A 15,056-nucleotide genomic window follows, 5' to 3' on the forward strand; every position below is an offset into this window, starting at 1 on the left:
CCATCGAGGCAAGTGCCATCAACTCAACCCCTTTGGTCATGGAAACCGAGGATAGGGTGACGCACAAAACATGGCCAACCCCTATTAGACCCTAAGGGGCTTGGGGACTCGAGCCGCTTGATCCAAGATTGAGAGACCGAGGTTCAAAGGCTGGCCCACAAAGGGTCCAAGGCCACCTCGTGCCAAACAAGAGCCAGGGGTGAAAACACAGATGAACCTCAGCGGCCTTTGCCCAACCCGTATTGAGGCAGATAGGGTCATCTCAACCTTCTAGTTCAATCTAGCCTTTTGCCGAGCCCATAGAATCCCCATTGAGGGGGAATCTATTGGAAGGCAGGTCAAGGAGCAATGGAATGCCACCCGAGGGCTTTACCGACCCAGTCGCAAAGCAACGAGACTAGATTCTACTCGAACATCCCCATTAGCGAGCTCATTAGGCACGTCGCTCGAGCCATCAAGGCAAGTGACATCGCCTCAACCCCTATCCCACCCGCTCCCACCGGTCCGAAGGATGGGCCAACGGTTTGGCCCATCTCCGCCGGCCTCACGGACTTACTTACGCCCACATGGAATGGGAAGGGTCCCTGCGTGGGCAAGCAGGTGCCTATCAACGAATCATCGCCCTTTAGGACATCCCAATCCATATTGGCAACTACCTCATCAAAATCCTCATCGTCGTCAACGTCGTCGTCATCGCCCATCTCCTCTCCTCAATCTCGTGCTTGCTACTTCCTTAGCATCTTCTTCTCACTCATCCTCCTATCCCACTCAGCCATGGTGTGATTCACTGTCGCCAGGATCTGGTCCTTCGGTAGTGGAGCCAGGCTATCCTCAAGGATGAGTCTCTTCGGCTGGTCCCGCTACCTCGAGGTCAGCTTCAAGGGGTCAAAAATTCAAGTGAAGAGGAGGCACAGGAAAAGGGAAGTTATGAAATTGATGAACCCCTATTCTGGTCGCATTATGGGATGCCCCGACACCAGATCCATGAAATCAAGGACAATGCCAGCGCAATCCTTTGAAGGCTCCATCACCTCCTTGATCCGCTGCGCCACTTCGGTGGGGGATCGCTTCGTCGATAAGCGTCATCCCTTCACATGACACTTTGAGCCCCATCAGGTACAGGGGAGCGCATGGCTCATCAATGGTGCCACCCTCCGCATATGGTAGGCGTCGATGATCCCCTTCACACCCCTCTCCTTTAGAATTTGGAGGGCGGCGAGATGGTCCTTGATCCTCTTCTTGTCTTTGTTCAGGACACCCCACTTCCACGACCCTAGGACCTCTTCAATGATGCGCCTAGAGAACACCAGCAAGGGGGTGGCAACGTCGTCCTTCACGTAAAACCAATGCGAATGCCACCCCTTGTTGGAGGTCGATAGATGCATCGACGTGTATTCGTTCACCTGGTTGTTTTAGAGATGAATGCTGGCACATCCCATCAGCATGCCCAGCTCTTGCTTCCCAACCTGCTTCTTCAACAGGTTGACAGCGAAGAGATACTACCACAAGTCAAAGTGGGAACTAATCCCTAGGAACCCCTCACATAGGGCGACGAATGCCACAATATGCTGGACCCCATTGGTAGTAAGGTACTGCAACTCCACCTGGTAGTAATCCAACAGCCCTCGGAGGAACTTATGAGCAGGTACGGTGAATCCCCGCTCATGGAAGTGAGTAAAGGACATGACATATCCTTCAAGCGGCAATGGCTCGTCCTCATCACCGGGCAGCCACCACTCTTTGATAGCGGTCAATGGGCAAAGGAGGCCACGACGAATGAGGCCCTCCAAGCGCTGAGGGGTGATGGTGGATCTGCACCATGGCTCCATTGAAACAATGGGGAAGGGGATGGATGCAATTTTAACAGTGTCTATGATGTAGATGCAAACTCGGCGGTGACTATGATGTGAGTACGGGAGGCTTTCGTGATTGGCGGCGGAGGTTGTTGATGCAAAGGTGAGAAGGCAAAGTATGGAACCCTGAGGGTGAACCCCTTGGTTTATAGGGGTGATGGATGTGAGAAGAGCAACTGCCTGCCTAGGTCTCTGAGCCTGCCATGACACACCACCACGTCACGTCACAGGATATGCGCCCTCGATCCCTATCCTTTCCCACAAAAATCACGCCGGGCATTTCTTCTTCCCAAGCAAACTTGGACTCTTTTCCCACAAAGGGGATGCGAGTCAAAAAGCATTTCTTTGGCCCACCTAGGCCTAGGAGTTTGAGGGATGGCCTAATAGTTTCAGCGGCTGTCCCAATGAGGGATAGGCCCGCAAATGACCAGAATTCAGGTACATAAGCATCAAGGGAGCCTTGATCCACTATTGAGTCCCAGCCAAGCTAACCCTAGATGAAATCCCCACGAACAGGATACCAGGGTTTCCTTAAAACTGTCCAGTTGACAAAAACCAAATCTCATAGCCATACTCGCGAAGAGTTCGAAATTACCCCCTGGGCAATTCTATCTGAATCACCCAGGGGCTCTGGGGCTACACCCAATGGGTGCGCTCGTGCGCACCCTCTGGCAAATTAAAATACCCCCTAGGTGATTCTGCACGAATCACCTGGGGGCTCAGGGGCTACACCCATTGGGTACGCTTGCACGCACCCAACGGCAAGTCAAATCAGCCCCGGGTGATTCTATTTGAATCACCCAGGGGCTCAGGGGCTACTGTCGAGGACCTAATACCGGGGTACCCAATGAGGTGGAACTAATAACCATTGAACGTTGACGCTTCTGGTCAAACAAGAACGCTGCGACGCTTCTTGCCCGAAGGACGAAAGATTGGTTCTGCCTCGCTCGACCCTCGAGGGCTAGACTCTGCTTCTCCTGATGGCTAAGGGCTGGCTCCGCCTCGCCCGATGTCTAATGGTGGGTTCCGCCTTGCCCGACCCCCGAGGGCTAGACTCCACCTCGCTCGACGGCTAAGGGTTGGCTCCACCTCACTCGACGTCCGAGGGTGGGCTCCGCGTCGCTCAACGTCTAAGGATAGGCTCTACCCCTCCCAACGGTTGAGGGCTGGCTCCACCTCACCCAACGTCTAAGGGCTGGTTTTGCCCCGCCCGATGTCTAAGGGTTGGTTCCGCCCTGTCCGTCGACTGAGGGCTGGCTCTGCCTCACCCGACAGCTGAGGGCAGGCTCCGCCTCGCCCGACGATTGCACCCTGCTCCTTCACGATGATAAGCACATGGTACGATAGGACATTCGAGTCAAACCATAATACTGAGGACCATGCCATGCATGCCTGTAGGAAGGTACCATCAGGATACGATGGGACGGACGCTTTAAGCCCTTTCTGACCTAACAGTTATTGAATAGTGTTGTAGGTGCCGACTTTTGTCCCACAGTGTTGTAGGCGCCGCTATCAGCCTTCGGGCGTGGATACTAACACAGGCATATGACAACCGCTACAATCCAAGGAAGAACTCACATCATCTATAGTGACAGGCGTATAGTCACTTCCCCATCTACTCCCCGTAGAGTCATGGCTCGGCGCCCTGACGCATCGCACCATCCATCGGGGGAGGATGGGACATGACCACTCAATGAGACAAAGTCAGAGCCCGGCCCTATCAGGATCGACAAAACATGCTATCCCTGGCGTGGTCTATCATGTCAGCATGGTAGGCTCAAGGGAAAAGGAAGACCCAGCACCCTTGAAGAACTTTCTCTACCCTTAGTTTTTCCTCTTTCTCCCATCTATAACCCCTGCTTCCCCCTTGGTCTATAAAAGGGAGGGCAAGGCACCCCACTAAAGGGACCGATCGTTTTGACACACAACGCATAGTTAAGCAGCAACCGAGCTCTTGACATCCTTTCGACCTTTCCATCAAAGACTTAGGACCCGTCCCTCTCTCGACCACTTGTACCCCCTACTATGAACCTTTTTCGGTACTAATAACATGAGTAGCAGTAGACTGGACGTAGGGACATTCTACCCAAACCAGTATAAACCTTGTGTCCTTTAGTACACTATTCAAGCCTAACGTGCAACAATTATAAATTTACTAGTTGGTGTTTATTTGAAACACCAACAATGACCGATATGCAAACAAGTTTGCCCCTCTTGATAGTATGGCCATCTATCCTAAACTTGGTCATCAACTTCTGTACGTTATACCTTTGTCTTACGCATTCCATTCCATCTCCTCCAATGTCGATGCAACACATGCATCAACATAATCAACAATGATATGATCCACTTCATATCATCACATGATCATATTGGTTCATCGATCTTAACTTCACTTGCTCTTCACCGGTGCCTCGGTCCATTGGTACCAAGTCATCACTCAACTTGCCCTTCACACTTGCAACCGGTCCATCGAGCTAAGTCATGTCTTGATCTTCTCCACCTTGATCACATTACTCAAAGTCATGTCTCATGTGCAATGAGCTCTGTCATCATCACATGTGTGAGCTGTGCAATATCTCTGAGCCATTTCCACCTCCATGGCATATGTTACTGACACACATGTACCTGTGGGCTAATCACCTATGTATCTCACATAAACACAATTAGTCCACCTAGGGTTGTCACTCAATTACCAAAACCAAACAAGGACCTTTCATCGAGGTGTCCCTCAAGGATGCCATGGACCAGCTAGATGAAGCACGCGACATTGCCCTTCTCCACTCGACCAAGTACCAACAAGTGTTGCGCTGGTACCACAACCATCGAGTGCAGGGTCGAGCATTCAACGTCAGAGACCAGGTACTCCGCCTTGTCTAGAGCAACAAGAACCGCCACAAGATCTCTCCACCATGGGAGGGACTATAAGTCATCATGGTGGTGCTCCGACCAGGCACCTACAAGCTCAAAACCATTGACGGCAAAGTCTTCGTCAATGCCTAGAACATCGAACAACTACGTCGATTTTACCCTTAAATTTACGCATGCTTTCTCTTATTAGTTTCGCTACCAACTCCCCGATCTTTAGTGACACCCAACCTTAGCAACGGTAGGGGGTCGGGCCTCACTCGGGGGCCGATAAGAGCATATTTATTGGGTAGACATTCTCTATGCATGACTCTTTCTCATGTTAAGACCTAGATGCGAAGGTCGCAGAAACAAACGCTAAGTAAAACTAGTCGGACTGCAAGAAACCTACGCCCCAGTGGCTATGGCGTTTTTGCTCACCAGCGTGATCAGAGTTTTTTCCACAACCCAAGCTTCTTAAGCCTTAACTATGGAAAGAGTCAGAATGCATTTAAGAGTATATCCACCTGGCAAACGTTCTCTGTGCCCAACCCTCTCTCACGTTAAGATCTAGAAGCAAGGGTTGCGGAAATGAATGCTGAGTAAAACTGATTGGACTGCAAGAAACCTATGCCCTAGCGGCTATGGCGTTTTTGCTCACCAGCATGATCAGAGTTTGTTTACCCACACCTCGAGCTTTATGGCCCTAACAACAGAAAGGGTTGGAACGCACTAACCTTTTTATACAAAAGGGAAGAAGGGCTAAAAATCTATTTGGCCATAACCAAATCTAAGAGCTTGTTCACTCATTACGAGTTCGCCGACTAGCTTATCTACCTAACTAATTTCTTGGGGGATGATCTCATCCTCTATCTCCATAGGAAAGTCCTGTGCCAGCGGGTGACCCAATTCAATTGGACAGTTTGGGCCACTATCGAGAGATGGGTAAGGAGCAGTAGGATGCCCCATGCAGGTCATGCCGACTCCATCACAAATGACGGACCTAGATTCCACTCGAACGTATCCGGTAAGAGCTCCCCGAACCCGTCACTCGAGCCTTCAAGGTAAGTCATGTGCCAGCGGGTTACCCAAGTCAATCAGATAGCTCTAGCCGCTACCAAGAGACATGTCACCAGTAATGGCAAGGGGTTGGGCCTCACTCGGGGGCTGGTAAGAGTATGTCTATTCAGTAGACATTCTCTATGCCCGACCCATTATGATGTTAAAAAATGTAAAGGCAAGGTTTGTAGAAACAAATGCTAAGTAAAATTGGTCGGACCGCAAGAAACCTACGCTCCAGTGGCTACGACGTTTTTGCTCACCAGTGTGATCAGAGTTTGTTGCCCGCATCTCGAGCTTTAGCCTTCGCCTTCCTATGAAGGGTTTGGAGGGGCCCACCAGCAAAATCTCCATCAAGGAGAGGCCAATAGGTCACCCAAGTCAATTGGATGGCTCAGGCCACTACCGAGAGACGGGTAAGGAGCAGCAAGATGCCCCATGCGGGTTATGCTGACTCCATCACGAACAATGGACTCGGATTCCACTCAAACATATCTAGTAAGAGCTCTCCAAACCCATCACTCGAGCCATCGAGGTAACTTTACCAACCCCCACTTTACTTTTCTAGTGCATGAGCATTCATTCATCCATTGTCATGCATCCAAGCATCACATATGCAATTATTGCATCACAACGTTTCGCGTCGCGTCATGAAGCGGTAGTCGTCTCATTCGATATGAGCGGTGACCAATCGAGGTTTGAAGGCTAGCCTGTGAAGGGCTCGAGGCTGCCTTGCATCCAATAGAGCTAGGGGAGAAAACATATATGAGCCCCAGCGGTCTTTGCCTGACCTGCTCAGAAGCGGATAGGGTCATCTCGACCATCTCGTTCGATCCTAACCCCAAGCCAAGCCCATAGAATCTCTATCGAGGAGAGGCCAGCAGGCCACCTGAGTCGGTCTCCAAAATGCCTTGGACATCTACTAGGAGGTGGGTTAAGGAGCAGTGGAATGTCACATGAGGGCTATGCCGACCCCGTCACGAATGACGGACCTACATTCCACTCAAACATGCCCATTAGTGAGCTCGCCGAGCATGACTCTTCGAGCCATCGAGACAAGTGTTGTTAGCTCAACCCCTCTAGTTGCAAAAACCATGGATGGGGTGATGCATAAAACTTGCCTGACCCCCATCGAGCCTAATGGGGCTCGGGGCCTCGAGCCACCCGACCCTAACTCAGGAATCTGACCCGTTAAGGGCTCGAGGCCGCCTCACATCGAATAGACCTAGGGGAGAAAATGCAGATGAGCCCTAGCGGCCCTTGCCAGCCCCACTTAGAAGTGGATAAGGTCATCTTGACCTTCTCGTTTGATCCTAATCTCGAGCCATACCCACAGAATCTCCATCGAGGGGAGGCCAGTGGACCACCTAAGTCAATCTATGAAACGACTCGGGCATCTACCGGGAGGGGGTTAAGGACCAGTGGAATACCACATGAGGGCTATGCCGACCCTGTTATGAACAATAGACCTAGATTCCACTCAAACATGCCCGTTAGTGAGCTCACCGAGCACGTCACTTGTGCCATCGAGGCAAGTGACGTTCGCTCAACCCCTCTAGTTGCAGAATTCGAGAACGAGGCGACGATCACAAAGACGAGCCGACCCTCGACCGAACCCCCGCTATGCACGAGGGCTTAAGGAAAGTTGGACTCACAAGGAGACCAAATGTGTGGTCATAGAATGATGGCTCAGATCCTTGGGAGGGGGTGCATATGAAAGCTAAGATTGATGTTTCTAAAACAAAAAATGCTTTCCCCCACCAATTTCGCTATCATCTCCTTGATCTTTAGTGAAACCTGACCTCGACAATGGTAAGGGGTTGGGTCTCACTCGAGGGCTGATAAGGGTATACATACCCTTTGTAAAATAGTCGTCGTGCTCGACCCTTTCTCACGTTAAAAACCTAGAGGCAAGGTTTTGCGAAAATGAACATCGAGAAAAACTGGTCGGGCCACAAGAAACCTATGCCCCAGTAGCTATGGCACTCTTGCTTACTAGTGTGACTAGAGTTTTCCACCCACACCTTGAGCTCTACGGTCCTAGCAACAGGAAGGGTTGAAACGCATTAACCCCTTTTATACACAGAAAAAGGGAGAAAGAATAGATTTATTCAAATGAAACAAAAGAATAGACTTATTCAAATGAGAGACAAGGGTCAGAACTTGTTCGCTTGTTACAAAAATGATCGCTCAACCTATTTAACTAACTAGCCCCTCTAGGGGAGAACTATGACTTCTATCCTATCCGCTAGGTCCAATGAAAGGGGAGCCACCGCCATTTCCATCTTCTCCAGCTCGTGGACTTCAAAACTGGGCACATAGCCATTGCTCATCGCCTCTAGATTGATGTTGTCCCCATAATGAGAACAAGCAATCACGAAGGACTGATTGACCACGGCGCGAAGGGCATTCCTCTCAAGCTAGCTCACCCAAGCCATGATCTCAACGGCACGAGCCATGAGTGAGCTGGTCCCCTCCGACCGTACCACCTCAAGGTTGTCGTAGACCACTCCGACAGTGGCACTCAGGATATCGAGCTCATCACTCTTTGCCTAAAGATTTTTCCTTTCCTCGGCAAGATCCACAACCAGCTCGGTAGAAATGCTCTTGGCCTCTAGCTGTTGGGTCATCTCCCTTTCGAGCTCGGCCTGGAGGGAGCCGACCTTCTGCTATGCGTCATCACGCTCTTGGTAGGCCTGGTCACGCTCTCAGAAAGCTAGGTCATGCTCCTTGAGAGCCATGCCATGTTCTAAGTAGAGCCTATCTGTGGTTTGGATCAGCTCATCCCGCTTCTTGCACAGCCGAGCGACCGCCATGGCATCTAGGCTCACCCTTTTCTCTAGGGCCATGAGCTTCTCCTCGGCCCCCAGCTTTAGATCCCTTTCTTTCTCAACCTCAACCAGAAGGTCTAGGATCTGCTGGCGGGTTTTGGTGTCCTTTTAGAGCAACTCATCCCGCTCCTTCCTAACCTTGGTGGGTTCTTCATCATCCTTCCATGACCTCACCGATAGGGCCTCAAACGCCTTGTCGGCCTCATCAGCATCCTGACGGGCCTCGGCCACCCATGACCGAACATTGGCCGCCTCCTCAACAAGGGGAGTTAGCTTGACCACCCTCTGCTAGGTGGCAATGAGCTAAGCTATCACCTCCCCACGTAGCCATGCCTCTTTAACGAGGTGGTCCCAGGCTTCCTTCTATTGATGAAGGAACTGAGATTTCCCTTGGCTGCGGCCTATAAGGGACTGCAGGGAGATGATGGTCAGGATACAAAAAGTATATAGAGGAAGAAAAGGGCAAGAAGCAAGACCAAGCAATACCCGTCCGGAGGGAACAACAACATCGAGCAATGCGCCCATGGCGTGGTCTAGGGCCTCGAGCATGGACGCAATCCCTACGTCGAGGCTCTCCCACTCCATGCTCTCTACGGCGGCATCAAGGGTAAAAAGTGCCAACGCCAAATCCTATGGACCCATCCACTGGAATGGGGGCTCGCCCCATGCAGGCGAGCCGCTGCCCACTGATGTTAGGGTCAGGGATGACTCCCTGTCGGCCCCAAACACACCGACCCCTCTCCCCATGACGTCCCCACCACGATGCCCCCTCCAGTGATGGAACGGGTTAGTGGTATGGACGTGATCCTCTCTCCCAGCACCACGACTCCTAGGGACCCCTTAGCCATGCCCCCCTCTGTTCGCCCCATGCTAGGCCCTGCCGCTTGGGCCACTAATGGCACGAGTCATGCCAATGCCTTATGCGACACTACAGTTGCACATGGCTGTGACCCATCTATCACGACCACCCCCACCTCCACCATCATCGATGGGGTCACGACCGGCTATGTTGCGCCCACCACGGTCGATGCCACAAGTGCGGGCGGTGGCCCCATCTGCCCCACCATTGGTAGTGGTATCACGACCATCACTGGCTGCTCCGTGACCTTCGAAGGCGCCCCTTTAATGCCCACGTCCGCCCATCTCGCCAAGGGCATAGGCGCTCCTATGGGTGGTGCCTGACCGGCCAGCGACACCGTCACACTAACGCTGCTTCCACCCAAAATGGGCACAACACCAATCGATGGCCGCCACCCCAATTGGAGGACGATGCTCTTCTTCGGCACAAGCACCAAAGGATTCCACTGCCTACTAACACTACAAAGGACAAAAAATATAAGTCACGATGAAATCCGACTAAAACAGGAAAAAATAGAGGAATTGATAACTCACCTCAGCGCCATCGAATGACAAATACATTTGGGGGATGAACCCCCCGACCCTTGCTCCGCCTCATCAGAATGAGGCCATTTCAAGCCCGCCCCCTGCTCCTAGGCAGAGGGGCTCACCTTGGTAGCTCCTAGGGCACATTGGCAGAACACCCCACTCCCCTTGGCTCTTAGGGCGCAACGGTGGAGCCACCCACCTCCACTGGCACCTCAGGCATGACAACAGAGCTGCTCACTTCTATTGGCTCCTAGGGTAGGCCAATGGTATGGCCTACCTCTGCTGGCTCCCCGGACGTACCTTCCCCTCCATGGAACAGGAAGGGTCCCGATGCTTGCAAGGACGAACCGATGCCTGTCAGCGCATCCTCATTCTCTAGGTTGTCCCACTTGATATCGTTGGCTACTGTTTCTTCTTCCTCTGTCACCTCATCGTCGTCACCATCATCATCGTCATCATCGTTGTCCGTGTCCTCCCCTCGTTCCCACGCCTATAGCTTACACCATTTCTTCCTCTTCTTGTCCTCCTTCGCCTTCCTCAGCCGCTCGCCCTCAGCACGATTTGCCACCCTCACAGTTGAATCCCTCGACAGTGGTGTCGGGTGATCCATGAGGATAAGGTCCCTCGACTGGTCCCACCCCTCTCAAAGTTAGTCTCATGAGGTTGGGAAATCAATTGAAGAGAAGGCAAGCGAAAGGGAATCTTACGAAGACAACGTAGCCTATCTCTGGCCGCACTAGAGGATGCCCCGACACTAGGTAGATGAATTTGAGGGCAGCAACCATGTCATCCCACAAAGGCTCTATCACCTTCTTGATGCGTTGCACGATCTCGGAGTTGGGGAGCATTCCCTCGATGAGCATCGTTCCGTCAAATGACGCCTCGAGTGCCATCGCGTATAGCGAGAGCACGCGTGTCATCAACGGCACCACGCTCCTCGCGTGGTAACCCCTAATGATGCTAGACCCTTTCAGGCCATTCTCCTTCATGATGTGGATGGCAGTGATGTAGTCTTAGATCTTTTTCTTGTCCTTCTTTGGGATGCCCCACTTCCTCCACTGCTCTAGGGCCTCTTCGATCAGGCTCCCGGTGAACTCCGGTAGAGGGGCGGTGGCATTATTCTTGAGGTAGAACCACTACGAGTGCCACCCCTTGTTGGACATCGAGAGCCGCATGGATGGGTACTCACCAACCCAATTGTTCCGTAGTTGGATGCCGACACACCCCATCGGCATGTGCAGCTCTTGCATGCCGCCCTTCTCCCTCTTCTTCTGGTGGTTGACAGTGAAGAAATACCTCCACAAGTCAAAGTGGGGGCTAATCCCCAGGAATCCTTCGCACAGCATGACGAACGCCGCCATGTGCTGGATCCCATTAGGATTGAGATGCTGTAGCTCAATCTTGTAGAAGTGCAGTAGCCCCTAGAGGAATTTGTGGGCGGGGTTCGCAAGCCCACGCTCGTGGAAGTGGGTGAACGACACCACATAGCCGCCAGACGATGACAACAAATCCTCATTGTCGGGCAGCAACCACTCCTCGGTCGAGGTCCACGCGTAGAGAAGACCGCAACAGATGAGGCCCTCCATGCGCGGGAAGGTAATGTTGAAACAGCACCATGGATCCATTGGAGGTGGGGGCAGATGGATGTGAGCTCAATGATGGCGGAGATGCGGAGGTAGGAAACCTAAGCATTGGCAGTGGCGGCGTGGCTATGGACGTAAGGATGCAGGCGTGCGTAACAAACATGGAGGGCTATCCCTTTAGTTTTATAGGGGCAACGAATGCGAGAAAACCAACCGCCCACCTAGATCTTCGTGCCTGCCACGACCTGTCACCATGTCTCGTCGTGGGGCATGCGCACGCAACCTATGGCCTTCCCCTCAGAAAATACGCCAGACATTTTGCCTTCCTGAACAGGCCACAACCCGTCATAGGTAAGAGGGATACAGAGCTGAAAATGCTCCTACGCCCCGTCTAGGCCTAGGAGTTCGAAGGTTGGCCCACCGACGGGTTCGACAACCGCTCCGAGCACCTTTAGAGTGGGGGTGCAAAGGGATGGGCCCGCTAGCGGCCAGTACCCGGGTGCACGAGCGCCATAGGCATCTCGGCCCATGTTCGAGTCTCGGCCGAATATGATCTATTGTTTTTCCTCGAAGAAAGAAAGAGAGCCCTTAGGACCGGTCGAACGGACCCAAGAACTATATGGATTGACTGTTAAGAATCTAGAGTCGGTCACCAGCTGACTTGAGCCAGACTGCCGTGAACGGGATGTCGGGGCCCTACTTGGACTAGCCTGTTAATAGCTCACCGAGCACCATGATTCATCCATAGAGGAAAATCATGGCACCGCTCAGCCCCTTCGTTTTTATCAGAAAAAATGCTTGAGGGAAGACGATCACAAAGATGAGCCAACCCTCGATCGAACCCCTATTATGGGTGGGGGCTTGAGGAAAGATTGGACTCATAAGGAGACCGAACGTGCGGTCGTAGAATGACAGACCCCCCATAGGGGTCAGAATCAGGAAAGACCTTTTTCGACCCACCAAATCTCACGGCTATACCCCCAAGGGGTCCGATCACGATGAAAGGGAATCACCGTCCCTAGGACACGCCATGGGTGACAAAAGAAGGCCAAGGCCCTTAGAGTCTTCCCATTCAAAAAAGCCTCTGAAGGAGTATTCTACTCCTCCGCTGGCTCGAGGGGCTACTGTCGAGAACCAATACTAGGGCACTCGAAGAGGAGGAGCTAATGGTCATCAATATTGATTTATCCGAGCAGTCAAGAGCGTGACTACAGCTCTAACCAACCCCTAGGTGTGCGGCCTCCGCCTCGCCCGACCTCTGGGGGTAGGCCCTGCCTTGCCTGACCTCTGGGTCGGGGGGCTCCATCTCGCCCAACCTCAAGGCCATGGGCTCCGTCTCACCCAACTCTTGGGTTTGTGCTTCGTGTCGCTTGACCCCTTGGGTGTGGGCTCCGTCTTGTCCGACGTGGACCCATACTGCTGCCAACTACTCTAGATCCAAGTGTATGGATCTGGGTCAAAACTTTGACACCAAAGAAGAGACCGGCATGCCCCTATATAACCCGTGGCCATGACGAGCCATACCTAAGGATTCATATCAAGAACAGCGTCGTGTGTGCCGGTGTTGTTCTGCCTAACCCTCGTACGAACGCTGATAGGCGCGTCAGTTCACCACGATGCTCGCTGGGACGGAATGAGATGCCATGACCGACAGATGACGCCTGCGCATGGCGCTAGTGATGAATAGGGCCACGATGTGGAGCCGTTTTTGTTGACATCTACAGGATCGACGGGATCCGCATGAAGAAAAAGAAGGACCCGATGATCTTGGAAGCCTTCCTCTCTCTGGTTCTTCTCCTTTTCTTCTGCTGTAACCCACGCTTTTTATTGGCCTATAAAAGAAAAAGCATGACGCCCCATGAAGGGGACCCGATCGATCCAGAGCTGCATGAAACCGAGCCACGAGACAAAAACACAAGAGCATGACACGAGCACACGTCCGAGCAGCGATCGAGCTCTCAGCACCCGTTCATTTCTTTCACTAGAGACTTGGGATCTTTTCCCCCCTCGCCTGTTTGTAACTCCTACTGCAAACCAAATACCGGTAACACGAGCAGCAGCAAACTGGACGTAGAAACGTTTCGCCCGAACTAGTATAAACCCTTGTGTCCTCCGAGCACACCATCCGAGCCAGACGCGTAAATACAAATTTACTCATCGGTGGTCCAAAAACATCGACACTGATATTAGTCCTGAAAAAAAACTACCCATAATTTCGGGTACCTGATAATTCGGGTTTGGGTTTGGGTATTCCCGATATACCCGAATTTACAAAAAAATAGCAAACTCCATAAATATTTAATAACAATTTATATATAATTTCTGCAGCAATTTATATAGAATTTCAATAATATTTTGTAGAGAATAATGTATTACAGTCACTTGCTCAAACAGAGAGAATTATATTCTAATAAAGTGATAAGTTCAAGTGTTCAACTAACAGCACATGATAAATACAAAGACAGAGAGAAATGTTTGGGTACTTTGGGTATTTTGGGTATCTAGGGATATTATCCGAATTATCCAAACTAATTTCGGGTAATCAAAATCGCTATCCGAATTTGGGATCGGGTACCTCGAGTTCGGGTAATTTGGGTCCAGGTTTGAGTAACTCGGGTATGGGTAATGTGTATCGGGTATTTTGCCTAGGCTTAGGGACAGCTATGTTTTTTCTTGCTCCAGCAGTTCTCCAATACCTCTTTTTTTTAGTGGCCATCAATATTTTTCTCATCTCCCCTCAAAGAAAGGAAAGATACAACTCTCTAAATACCATGGGACCATCCCAACTACCATTTTTCAACCATATTTTCTCTTATACTCCTATGTATGGATGAAAACGGTACGGATATTTATTCGACCGTCCGTTCGACCGAACAAATATGAACACTTATCTGGATAGTTACTCGGATATCCGTAATTTTTTTCGGATACGGATACTAAAACGGATATCTTAGGCGGATATCAAATACAGATGTAATATCATCGATATCCGGCGGATATCGGATAATCCGGTTAAGTATCGGATATATCCGGATATTTAAAAACGGATATTATCCGGATATTATTCAAACGACCTTGGATGGAGAAATGATCAAAATAAAAATTGTAGATCTCAAAAAGTTATGAAACTTTGTTGTTAACAACTTTTTCGTTTGAAATCATTTAGTGCTTCAAAATTTAAACCGTCCAAACTTTCTCAAATGGAAAACTAGTTTATAGGCGTCAAAATTTAAAAATCACAAATTTGAACCATCCAAACTATCTCAAATGGAAAGTTGACCAAAACAACAATTGTAGATCTTGATGAGTTGAACAAACTTGGTATTCAAAACTTTTCAATTTAAAGTCATTTAGAGTTCATAATACTAGAGTCAAAGTGTTGTTTTTTCATTTAACCAAATTTGACTTGGTCAAACTTGCTCAAATGAGACACTAAACGACCTCAGATGAAAAAACTCTGAATACCAAGTTTGATCATCTCAGCAAGATCTACAATT

This window comes from Miscanthus floridulus, chromosome 7 (assembly GCF_019320115.1).
Source record: "Miscanthus floridulus cultivar M001 chromosome 7, ASM1932011v1, whole genome shotgun sequence".
NCBI lineage: Eukaryota > Viridiplantae > Streptophyta > Magnoliopsida > Poales > Poaceae > Miscanthus > Miscanthus floridulus.